The 13661-nt window shown below is 36.1% G+C and overlaps 1 long non-coding RNA gene across 1 annotated transcript; it reads left to right on the forward strand.

The window, feature by feature from the left end:
* Window positions 1-557: 557 nt before the first annotated feature.
* LOC125249253 lies at window positions 558-2375 on the forward strand. The gene is made up of 3 exons (XR_007180521.1): window positions 558-860; window positions 1583-1902; window positions 2001-2375. It is a non-coding gene; the product is annotated as an uncharacterized LOC125249253 (long non-coding RNA).
* The last annotated feature ends 11286 nt before the right edge of the window (window positions 2376-13661 follow it).

Here is a 13661-nt window from a genome sequence, read left to right on the forward strand (position 1 = left end):
CAGAACTTTTAGTAGTAAAGTGACTCTCAGATAATGAGAAATAAATTAATGCATTATTAAATGTAATGACGTTACATTTTTTTTTTTTTTTACACCCATTTTCACCAAATTTTGGGGAAAAAACAACTTTGATCTCTAAAATGCTTAGCATTGATGGCAAAGACTTTAGTATTGGGGACAGTGATTCTGTTTTAATTAACAATAAATGTTCACATAAATGCCTAATAATTATTATTTTATTTTTTTATTATTATTATTATTTTTTTTTTTTTTTTGTAAAAAGTAGAATTTTCCTGGCTCCAGCCAAATCTCCTAAATTATGGAAAATTAAAACTTTCCCTTATTTTCTCTAATTAAATTCGGGAACAGAAGCAAAGTGTTTTGAAAGTGATTTTTTTTATTTTTTTTTTAATCAGTTTAGAGAAAATTTATTCTACAATTATTTTTGAAAACTGAACCGAAACGATGAAAACCAGAAAACATCTTATTCAACAACTTAAATCTTTCCCAGCGATTGAGTAAATTCACCACAAGAGGTCAGAATAATCATGTATTATTCATAGCGCATTCACACACACATTAGTAGGCTACATGATATTACACCGTACGGTCATCCAATAAGGGTAATTCTGTGCATTTAATATCCGCATTCATGTGTGTGACACACGAATGAAAAGTCATTTTAAACTTTTTCTTTTAAGATATACACAGTAAGAAGCGTTTGCTTGAACTCTGCGCTTGCAGTATCAGAGCAGTAGAGATTGGCGCATTATGACGCCATAGTTATGATGCGCCTTTAGAGTTTTAATCTGAGTGAAGCTGTTCAGATGAGTCCAGCTGTTTGTGATCGCAATGAATAGGTAAGCAGTAGCACGAGATTGATTGCATCTTAATGGATTCTTCTATTTATATTTTTGTTTGAACGTTTGCTTATTTAAAACTCATCTAGGACATCTGTTCCATATAGCCATAAAGCATTATAATATTTCATATTTTAAGTATTAAGGATATGTGACCACAAAACCAGTCAAAAGGGTCATTTTTTTTTTAATTGAGATTTATACATCATCTGAAAGCTGAATGAATAAACTTTCCATTGATGTATGGTTTGTTAGGATAGGACGATATTTGGTCGAGATAGAACTATTTGAAAATCTGGAATCTGAGGGTGCAAAAAAATCAAAATATTGAGAAAATCGCCTTTAAAGTGCTTAGCAACACATATTACTTACGAAAATACATTTGTGTTATATTTACAGTAGGAAGTTTACAAAATATCTCCATGGAACATGATTTTTATTTAATATCCTAATGATTTTTGGCATAAAAGAAAAATCGATCATTTTGACCCATACTATGTATTGTTGGCTATTGCTATAAATATAACCTTGCGATTTATGACTGGTTTTGTGGTCCAGGGTCACATATATTGTGCATTGTAAAACCAGAATCTATAGCCTACATGTTTATTCATTTTCAGTAAACTAATTTGCAGTTTTCTGGGAAAACAAGGGTAGCCTATACCTTATACATTTTTTTCATTTCAAATGATTAAATACATTTTATCAAAATGTTTCCCAAGCCGAAAAAGCAAGATGTTGACAAGGCTGACCATGACACCTACTTTAGAGGTCCCTTGCCCAAACCAGTCACCTCCGTTCATCCCTAACATGAGGCCTCCATCCCGACACATGAAGAGGAGGTGGCAAAAATGTGTTTTATTTCCCGACATCGGAAACTCAGTGAATTCTGTGACCAGAGGAAACCCTTTACCATCCATCCCCGGCATTCCAGCGGCGCCCAAGCTCATTCAGCACGGGAAGACCAGAGATGCTGCTACCTTTCTCTCTGCCACTGACAGGGCAAGGCTTTTTGGCATCAACAAGTGGTATTAGAGTCCAGGTTAGTCAGCTTCCACATCTTCTCTCCCTCTAACCAAAGTTGTCATATATGACATATGATGAGACTGCAGTATTTATTTTTTGTACATTTATTTACAGGGGAGATAAAATCCAAAAAGAAGAAAAAAGAAATCTGTGCAAAAAAGGTCTGCATAAATCTGTGCATTTTAAAAAAATAAATGGTGCTTGAAAAAAAAACTGTTTCAGATTTGGTTCATTGTCATTTTGTGTGGGGGAGACTGTTCGAAACTTGGGAGGAGACTTAATAGAATTGAATTTCTAGCGTGTATACAAAATAAAGGTGCAACAGAACGAAACCTTATCCTTGTTCACAGCCTGGGCCAGCTTCCTTTGAACCACACTTCATACATCCCCTACCGTCTCTCTCTCTCAGCTCTGTTGTGAATGTTCAGCTCCTGGTAATAGAATTTCAAACATCAAAGGTTGTGCAACAGTGAACCAGTACCTATACATTATAACATTTTTATGCTGTAAGTCAACTAAGTTTTCAATAAAAATCTAAAAAAGGAGCATTCCTCAAAATGTGATGGTTTAATCTCTACAAATACAGCCGTTCATTAACATAATGAATGTTTATTATGTTAGTCTTTTTAATTGCTTCAGACCCCGTGATTCAACCAGTGGTCTGAAGATAAGATATACCTTAGATCCTAAGAAATATTTATCATTCAGTTTAGGATCTAATTTCAAACTATTTATGGTAAGTAGCCTATTATAAAGCTGTAGTGTATTAAGTAGAAAAACTTTAATCTAAAACACTTTTTAGATTACTTTTTTCAATCAGCTGAACAAGTTCTTAAGCTTGAATGGATACTTTGACAACTTTCAATCTGGTTTCCGACCGCATCACAGCACAGAGACAGCACTCATAAAGATAATAAATGATATTCGCCTAAACACAGATACAGGTAAATTATCAGTGCTGGTTCTACTCGACCTCAGTGCTGCGTTTGACACTGTCGATCACAACATACTTCTTGACAGGCTGGAAAACTGGGTTGGGCTTTCTGGGATGGTCCTTAAATGGTTCAGGTCATGCTTAGAAGGGAGAGGTTATTACGTGAGTATCGGTGACCATAAGTCTGAGTGGACATCCATGACATGCGGAGTCCCTCAAGGTTCAATACTTGCGCCCCTCCTGTTCAACCTATATATGCTGCCACTGAGCCAAATAATGAGAAAGAACCAAATTGCATATCACAGCTATGCAGATGACACCCAGATTTACCTAGTCCTATCACCTAACGACTACAGCCCCATTGACTCCCTGTGCCAGTGGATTGATGAAATTAAAAATTGGATGTACCTAAACTCCCTTCAGTTAAACAAAGACAAAACTGAAGGAAACAAAGATGAAGTTCTCAAAGTGAACATGTACCTTCACTCTAGGGGTCAAACAACTAAAAATCAAGTCAGGAATCTTGGTGTGATTTTGGAGTCAGACCTGAGTTTCAGTAGCCATGTAAAGACAGTAACTAAATCAGCATATTATCATCTCAAAAATATTGCTAGAATTAGATGCTTTGTCTCCAGTCAAGACTTAGAGAAACTTGTTCATGCTTTCATCACCAGCCGGGTGGATTATTGTAATGGGCTCCTCACTGGTCTTCCCAAAAAGACCATAAGACAGCTGTAGCTCGTACAGAACGCTGCTGCCGGGATTCTGAGCAAAACCAGAAAACATGAACACATCACACCAGTCCTCAGGTCCTTGCACTGGCTTCCAGTTGCATTTAGAATTGATTTTAAAGTACTGTTACTTGTTTATAAATCACTCAATGGCCTAGAACCTCAATACATTGCAGATATGCTCATAGAATATAACCCTAACAGATCACTCAGATCATCAGGATCAAGTCATTTAGAAATACCAAGGGTTCACTCAAAACAAGGAGAGTCTGCTTTTAGCTGTTATGCCAGCCGCAGCTGGAACCAGCTTCCAGAAGAGATTAGATGTGCTCCAACAGTAGCCACATTCAAATCCAGACTCAAAACATATCTTTTTATCTATGCATTTGCTGATTGAGCACTGTGCTATGTCCGAACTGTTTGCATTTTATTTTATATGTATTATCTTTTTATTCTTTTAAATCCTTTTCCTGTTTTTATTTCATTTTTAATGTATTTTATATCTTTTATGTATAATCTTGTTATTTCTGACTTTTAATGCATTTTAAATATTGCTGTCTGGTTGAAAGAGCTGGGAGAATTAGGAAGAAAGCATTTGTGATTAGGTTAAAATTTGGTAAATTTGGATAAGGGGATAAACCATGGGAAAATTTGAGCTGTGGTGCATGGTTAAGATATCTCTGGATTTCAGTCAGGACACTTTCCAAAGAGGGAAATTTCCAAAGGGGAAATTTGAAATGTGTTGCATAGATGAGATATCTCCAGAAGGGGGATTAGGGCTGTGTGGCGCAGTTTGAGGTGTCTTGGCAAAAGGGGAGATTGAAACTTTGTTTATCAGTTTGAAGTGCCTTAACAGGTAGCAGTCCTGTCGTGTAAGGAAGATCGATTTAGATCTGCTCTGATGGATAGATCCGTTTAGATCCACTCTGACGGACAACAACAACAACAATAACAACAACAAAAAAACCTCCCTAAGACTTCCCAGCTCATCCATCCAGATAGCAAAATTCTCTGTTTTTACTGTTATTTCTATTCCTTATGTTCTATTTTTATTATTCCTCTTTACGTAAAGCACTTTGAATTACCATTGTGTATGAAATGTGCTATACAAATAAAATTGCCTTGCCTTGCCTTTTTTCCCTTTTTTTATTAATCTGGTCCTTTGGTTGAAGTGAGCTCATTCACATGGTTCTCCATCTGGATCCAGAAATTTCACCAGGTGGCCAATAATAATCAGTAAGGGAGTTCAATTAACTTGGGTCTTCATGTCATACTAATAATTTACTAACTTAGGTTAAGATTCTGGGGAAAATTATATTATAGATGACTTGATCTGATGTATGTGAAGCTGGACCAGCTTATGTAATTTTTAAGTGCCATTAATTTCATGTTAGAGTCCTGAATCAAAATTAAGACACTTGACATGACCACACATGGATCTCCATCTGGACAACAAGCAGGAGGAGTGTTTGAGAGTCTCAGATCAGCTTTCCAATCAGGTTACAGGGATGCCTCTCAATCTGTTCAAAGTGTAACATGCACAGCATAAACCTTACTGGATGCTGATAACCACTTTTTGTGATGTAACAAACATGTTCATGATCCATGATAGAACACGTATATCTCGGAGACGTCTATTTGTCCTATTTGCTGACCTTAAAAGGTTAGTTCACCCAAATATGAAAATAATGTCATTTATTAATCACCCTCATGCCGTTCCACACCCATAAGACCTTCATTAATCTTCAGAACACAAATTAAAATATTTTTTTTTTAAATCCGATGGCTCCCTGAGGCCTCCATACGTACTAAAAACATATTTAAATCAGTTCATGTGATACAGTGGTTCAATATTAATATTATAAAGCAACGAGAATATTTTTGGTGCGCCAAAAAAACAAAATAACGACTTCAACCAATTTCAAAACACTGCTTCATTAAGCTTTGAACCGTTATAAATCTTTTGTGTCGAATCAGCGGTTCGGAGCACCAAAGTCACGTGATTTCAGCAGTCAGCAATCAGTTTGGTGATTTGACACGCGATCCGAATAATGAGTCGACAAAAGATTCATAACGCTCCAAAGCTTCCTGAAGCTGTGTTTTTATATCGGCCATCACTATATAAGTTGTTATTTTGTTTTTTTGGCGCACCAAAAATATTCTTGTCGCTTTATAATATTAATATTGAAGCACTGTACTCACATGAACTGATTTAAATATGTTTTTAGTACATTAATGGATCTTGAGAGAGGAAATGTCATTGCTGGCTATGCAGGCCTCACTGAGCCATCGGATTTCAACAAAAAAATATCTTAATTTGTGTTCCGAAAATGAACAAAGGTCTTACGGGTGTGGAACGGCATGAGGGTGAGTAATAAATGACATTATTTTCATTTTTGAGTGAACTAACCCTTTGAGGTTGTTTCTTCAAGCCATATCCTTGGGAAAGACCAGAAAACATCTTAAACCAGCTGCACAGAGTGAAGAACAAGAATACTCCATTCTCTCTTAAGGCCAATTCACACCAAAACGATAACTATAAAGATAACTATAACGATAACTATATTTGTGTCCACACCAACGAACGTAATCCGGTCTGTTTATTCTAAGCTCACACGCTGTGGTTTTAAAGTGTGTACAACATGTTTTTGCTGTTCTTGTTGCATTTACACGGCTTTAACCAGCAGATGTCCTCAGCATGCTATGTTTCAAGTCAATAGCTAGTGTAATCGATCTAACAGTGGATTTAGCTGACCAAGTCAATATAGTGGAATAAAAACAACGCCTAGTCTTTTTCACTGCAACTTCAAAGGAAGAAAGACAATGTTGTCGAAATTAGCGGTGGATGCCTGAGGTAATTTTATTTTACACTGTGTGCTAGCCTGACATAATGATCTCATCGTTAATACTTCTTATCATTTATTCCGAGGGTATGACCGATTGTTTTCCAATATAGCCTACATTTTCTTTCAAGTATCCTTGGCTTGAAAAGGGGGTTTGACTTGTCAAACAGTGGTGGCTTTTTCTAGACCTCGGCGATTAACTTCTCTACAATGTCGTCTGCCATTTTAAATGCGCGAGTCCTTAAATTCAAACAGATTCTGATTGGCTGTCAGTGTTTTATTGTTCAACAGCTGGATAAAATGGTTCTGAAAGTGATCCCAACGATATTGTTTCTCTATAACGTTATTGTTATAGCTGTGGTGTGGACACTGCTATTCTTTTATATTTAGATTGATTTTTAGAACTATATCTTTATCGTTATATTTATAGTTATCGTTCTTGGTGTGAATGGACCTTTAGGGTTATTGTAATTAAAGTTCTTGTGTGTCTGAGTTCTGTGTTTTTCGACTGGAAGTGGAGCTTCACTGCTGAGCAGCACCTTCAAAGTTCTCGCCATGTTATTTATCTCCTGTGTGAGTGGGAATGAATAAACTGAGACATGCTGAACGCTAAAAGCATGAGGGGGTCAGAGGTCGCTTTATGTGAGAGTGGGAAAAGATGCATGATCCCTTTACTAGCACTGAAGGGATGGCCGAACAGAGAAAGATACAATTTTATGCAGCTGACACTGACTGGACTGCATGATAAAACCTCAGAAGGACTGAAGAAATCACCTGAAATACCTCTGAATAGACAAAAAAAATTTGGTATTTGTGTGAAGGTGACATTTTTGCCAAGCTCCGTGTTTGTTTCATATGGAAATGCGTTTAAAATAGCTCTTTTTACCAGTTCCCTATAGAACTCTGTTTTTGCTCAGGGGAGTGATGTGTGTTTTCTTTTTAAAATGCTGTCTGTTTGGTTTCGCTATAGTGGTGCATAAATTACACACTTCACCTTCAACTACACATTGACATAAATAGCTACTGAAACACTCATACATAAACACATATTCTGTTAGATGTATTCAAACCAGTAACTTGGGAGTTTCTGAATCTTTATAAGCAGAGTGTACGCGCGTTATGCACCCGCATATAGGCCCATATTACTAACATGCTCTTTAAATAACAGAACAAATATTGCGCCATTGACTTTAGACCAGGTTTCAGTTGGTCAGTGGCACAGTCTATTTCAATTGACTCAAAATAGTAATGCGCCTACAATGCGCTCACACCTCGTTGTTTAGACCAGCACGCCCCTGGGCGTATAAATGGGTGCAAATGCATTTGCTATTTAAACAATGTGGCGCAAGACGTGAAAATGGTAACTGCTTCAGGCGGAAACTAGCAAAAAACACTTGCGTCACGCCTGGTGCTGCACTGCGCCAGGTGTATGATAGGGTCCATAGACTCACACACACTTAATCTCTCTTTGTTTCTCTCTCTAATAACAGCATTAATAACTGCATTAGTCTGCTATCAATGGCTTAAGCCTTGGTTACTAGCTCTAAAATGACGTTTTAGAATTAGCAATGGAGATACGTAAGAAATTAAGACCGTTTTAGGGACAAAAACCTGACACGTCTTGAGGTGTGGTAACTGTAGTATAAGCGGAATAATTGACTTCGGTCTATTGAATTATTAGGGCCAAGCCCTGAAAGGGCAATTGTTCCCTCCTATCTGACTAACCTACTTCACCCTTACATTCCTGTGAGAGGACTAAGATCGGAGGGAAAATTACTCCTAAAGATCCCCAGAACCCGTCTAAAGACAAGGGGTAATCGAGCTTTTGAAGTGGCTGGCCCCACACTCTGAAACAATCTTCCAAACTCTATTAGAATGGCTTCCAGTTTAACCTGAGTTTATCATGCCTTAAAACTCATCTTTTCTCTCTTGCATTTTGTATGTAATGTGTAGGTATTTGAGTATATGCATGTGTATATATGTATGTGTATATGTTTATACATGTGTGTGTGTATATGTATGTGTGTGTATATGTGTATATATATATATATATATATATATATATATACACTGTATATATGTGTGTGTGTATATAGTGTGTATATTTCTCTGCCTTCTGTTCTTTTGTCTTTGAACTGTTTCTTGCATATTTTATGTACACTCCTCCTCTCATTGTTGTACAGTACTTTGGTCGGCCTCTGGCCGTTTTTAAATGTGCTTTAGAAATAAACCGAACTTGAACTTGAACTTGATTGTTTTCGTAAGGATTATTATAATTTTTATTTTTTCCTGATTTCTTGGGCACTTTTGGGGCCCTTAACATGCTCAAAAACTCTTGAAAATTTGCACACAGGTCAGAATCCATGGCCATTAGGGCTGGGCTGAAGCTGGTACCCGGGCGTGGCAGGGGGGCGTGGCAGGGGGGCTGTGAATGGGGTCGAAAACTTGGTCCACAAACACGCTTCCATGTATTAATATGAAACTCGGTATTTGATGAAACTTCAGCTATGTGTTGGTTGTAGGAGGTTAATCACATGTGACTATTGTGAGTAAAAGTCATAGCACCACCAACTGGCAGCAGGAAGTGTGTCTTTTTCAAAATGCTTTGAAATCACCTTATTTTTACCTGATTTGCTTCAAACTTCATCAGTATAATGTCAAAACAGGGTAGGTGTAAAGATTTTTGATATCTTAAATACTGTTGCCATGGCAACACACCAAACTTTAATAATATTCTTGGATGTTTTTGAGGCTCTTAGCATGCTTCATATTACATGAAACTCAACAAACACATCAGAGCGGTCAGCCAGTAGACATGGGCAAAGCCTTAGAAACGGCCGTGGAGAGCTGTGTAGCGCCACCTTTTGACAAAAGTGTTAGTTTAACCTACAGTCACCAAACTTGGGACATATATTGTTCTCATTGAGCTGGACAACTTTCTAATTTACAGTTATTAGCTCCGACCAGCAGGAAGTCAGATATTTAGGTTTGAATGTGATTTTTTTTTATAATCGGGCTCTTACTTTTTAACTACTCCACATAAGGGATTCATACGATTCACACCAAACTTTCTGAACATGGTGGCAAGACAAATTTGCATCAATGTTAAATTGTGAACAGATATTGGATATATCAAATGTGTTGCCATGGCGAGTGATTAACATAATGACAAAAAGGGAAACAGGAAGAGTCTCATATCTTGACATAATTCTTTTACATTTACACAGTTTAAATGCATATTGCCTGTTGTGCACAGTTGCCCTGAAAACACCGGGGTGGCGGTGCCACTGGGGCTTGGGCCCCGTCATCGCTGCTTGCAGCTATATTTACATTTGCAACCACCACGGATGTGCATTATTTTCTAATAATTCAATGGCCTGTCGTCAATTATATTATATTATATTATATTATATTGTGATTAATTAACTAATTAATCACATATTTTTTCTGTAAGTAATCACAATTAAAAACACTTAAAACAGTTTTTAATATTTTTATATTGTAATAATTTCACAGTTACTCTCCAAATTAATGTAGAAACAACATAAAGACAGTATATTTTAAATATTTAATGGCATCTTTTTATGATTTTTTTACATTAATTATAGACATTCAACATTACAGTTTAACTAAAAACTATCAATTTCAACATTTATTACACTTTTATTAGAAGTGAACTTAAAACTTAAATCCATTATAATGATAAATGCCATTACCTGTGGCCTTCCTCCCTGTCTAACAGGTAGGCAATGTACAGAAATTGTTATCAAACACTTTACATTCTTCACTGCATAAATTATAAAATAAAATATAGATTAATCCTTATTAAAGCTACAATTTTCTCTGTTACCTTTGTCCTTTGATTAACATTAATGACAGACATCACAGATAATGTTTTATTAGACTACTGTCACTTTAAACACCGTGGACCTTCTTTGAGACCCCAAGGCCATTGCAGTAGCTGGAAAAATATACTTGCCACAGAAGTATCAGGAAGATACATTATTACTTTTTGTAACCCAATCAATTCACAATAGAAAAAAAACACTTTTTTTTTTCTTGTTTAATATCCTGCTTCATTCAAAAATACGTCACAAAGCCCTTTGTGACTGACTTGCACAAAGAGCTTTGAAGAGCTTTGCACTTTAAAAAAAAAAGGTCATGTCTGAGTCTGGCATTCTGATTCAGTGCCACTAAATGAGTTTTAACCAGAGCCAGTACTACGTCCAGTGAATCTATAACTTTTCCATTTGCCCTCTTTAATCCTTTTATTCATCCCCTCGTCAAGCAAAAGCAACAGCTCGCATATGACACCACCGTTCACAGTTTGAGAGCAGTCGCTGGGGTTGAACAAGGGTCAGGTGACTGAAGAGGTCAAAATCGAGGGATAAAATTATTAGTGTTGATTGTCTTACACTAAAGGCTTTGCCTGCAGCCAAATTCAGAAAACTAGCTATGCCAAGACATTGACTTAGACAGGCACAACTGCAATTAACCTTTCAAATCCACTCTATTCACCCTGTTTTTTGGCCATTTTTAGTTCACCCTTCTCAGGGCATCAGCAAGATGGTAATTAATTGTGTTTAGCCTTATGCCAACCCCAAACACATCCACTCTATGTCAGTTTGACTGTCCAAACTGAAAACACACCCAAAACTTCAGCTGTCCTTTATGGAGATAAAACGTTTACTTTGAATTCATGAGAATTAAATGTGTAATCAAACAATGATTGCTGATTATGGACACTTAACTTCCATGAATTCATTGAAACATCAGTTTTCATTTTAGTGAAATTCAGAGTACATAATCAGTACATTTGTTTCATGCTCAGATTGCATTTGCACATTGTGCACGTAAATCTATCCTGAATCCCAAACCTTCTTTTAGAGACTTGTATTTTTAGCATCACTAAAATGAAAACTCTTGATTCTTCTGATTCTTTCCTGACCATGATTTAGTAACCACATCAGACCATGAGAAGTTTGACTGTATGACTGAATGATTTTAAATTGTACAAATTATTGCCTGCTCATTCCGGTGCAAATAGCAAGGCTAATGATGATTAACTGTTAGGAGTCATGCTTATAGAAGGAATTATGTATCTGACATTCAGCTTTTCTCTTTGTTCTGGGCACAAGAGCGTTTTTTGAATGGTTTATAAGGAACATTTCTCATGCTAGGAAAATCAAGGAGGGTTGTTTTCAATCAATAGAAATCACAATAGATCTACAACAGTGAATAAAAAGCTGATCAGAAGTGGTTGTCTGGGAAATATGAGGTAGAAAAATGGATGTAGTGATCTTTCCCTAACTAATGACAGTGTTAAATTCAATGACAGATATGAGGTATAGTCTGTAACTTTAACCTTACTACTATATCAACATCAGAAGGGAGAAATATTACAGTGGGTGACATTTTGCTGTGTAACTGGGTGCTTTTTCAACTTAGGCTCCTTTATGCCTCAGGGGTTGATTTTTATTCACATTAGTGTCTTTTATATAGAAATTCTGTTGTTTTAGCTTTTCCAAGACCCAACCTAGCATTTTAAACTATGAAAATCTATTATAAAAAAATATCTGTGTAATGTGTAATATATGTGACCCGGGACCACAAAACCAGTCATAAGTCGCACAGTGATATTTGTAGCAATAGCCAACAATCCATTGTATGGGTCAAAATTATTTTTTTTATGCCAAAAATCATTAGTATATTAAGAAAAGATCATGTTCCATGAAGATATTTTGTAAATTTCCTAACGTAAATATATATAAAATATATATATATTTTTGTGAGTGGATATGCATTGCTAAGGACTTCATTTGAACAACTTTAAAGGCGATTTTCTCAATATTCAGATTTTTTTTGCACCCTTAGATTCCAGATTTTTTAAATAGTTGTATCTCGGCATATACAAACCATACATCAATGGAAAGCTTATTTATTCAGCTTTCAGATGATGTATAAATCTCAATTTCAAAAAAATTGAGCCTTATGACTGGTTTTGTGGTCTATTGTCACATATTATCTATAATCTGTCTTTTAAAAATCTCTTTGTATAAAAAATATTTTAAAATTATTTTCTCAAAAATAAGACAGAACTAAAATGAAAAACTTAATTCAAAATATTAATAAATAATAATATTTACTAAAGTAATACTAAAATAACACTGGTAAATCAGTAATTTACCAATATAATTTATAAATAATTCTGTTAATCCATATTGGCTACTCTAAGACACTATTAGTATAGACAAATTAAAGTACTTAGTGTGTAAAAAGTATTTTAAGAGTATTATATTTGTTTTCTAAAAGTCCACAAAGCCGAATATCCTATGACCAGCTGCTCCAGTAAATTCAGCAACCGCCAGTTTTGTTTTGATTCATATCAATATGTGATTTTGTGTGGTGCGCAATATAGTTCCAACCACGTGCAATGCCACACTGATATTTCCAGAATTATCAGCAGCTCACAGATAGCAAGCTGGGAAAGTGAAAAATGATCTCAAACAGAGATTAAACACTGAGTTTATTATAAAAGAATATGCCTGCGCCTCTGTGTGCCTTCAAGTTTAGAGAGAGAGAAAGAAAGAGAGAAAGAAGGAGGTAGGTCTCAGAGGGAGAACCGTGTCTCTTTTCAGTCTTACTGCGTTTGTGACAGAAGTCACTCCCCCTTCTCTCTCTCTCTTTCTCTCGCACTCTCCCATTCCCTCTCAGCCCCCAGCACCCCCTCCACCACAAACCATTGGATTGGTGGTCTGCACCTCACTAACTACTCTCCTCCACTGAGACAGTGATAAATGACATCAGATGCACACTACTGCATGGCAAACTGGGCACAGAGGATCATTTATGGATGTGGAAATGTGGAGATGAACAATATCTTAATTGTGGAAGCAACACTGAGGGACATCAAAACCGCACCTTGCTATACATCAAGATTTGTGCATCAGGTACTCTTTCTTTCTCTTTTTCATTTTCTTTCACAAACACGCATTTGCTTTTCATTCACATTGCATGTGCCTTTTCAAAACTGTATGGCAAACACTTTTTATTCAATTGTTTTCCACACATACATTAGTAGATCAGTGAATAAAATAAAATAAAATAAAATGTGGATTTAATTCTGTTTGATTGAGCAATTAAGTTTGAATTCAATTGCTTAAGTCCTAACTAATGATTAAAAACGGATTCAAATTTTATCAATTCACTGCATTTGTTTTGTCTCATTCTGACCACCAGCTGCCTGACTGCTTTACTGCCGGTTGAT

Source organism: Megalobrama amblycephala, linkage group LG16 (assembly GCF_018812025.1).
Source record: "Megalobrama amblycephala isolate DHTTF-2021 linkage group LG16, ASM1881202v1, whole genome shotgun sequence".
Classification (NCBI taxonomy): domain Eukaryota; kingdom Metazoa; phylum Chordata; class Actinopteri; order Cypriniformes; family Xenocyprididae; genus Megalobrama; species Megalobrama amblycephala.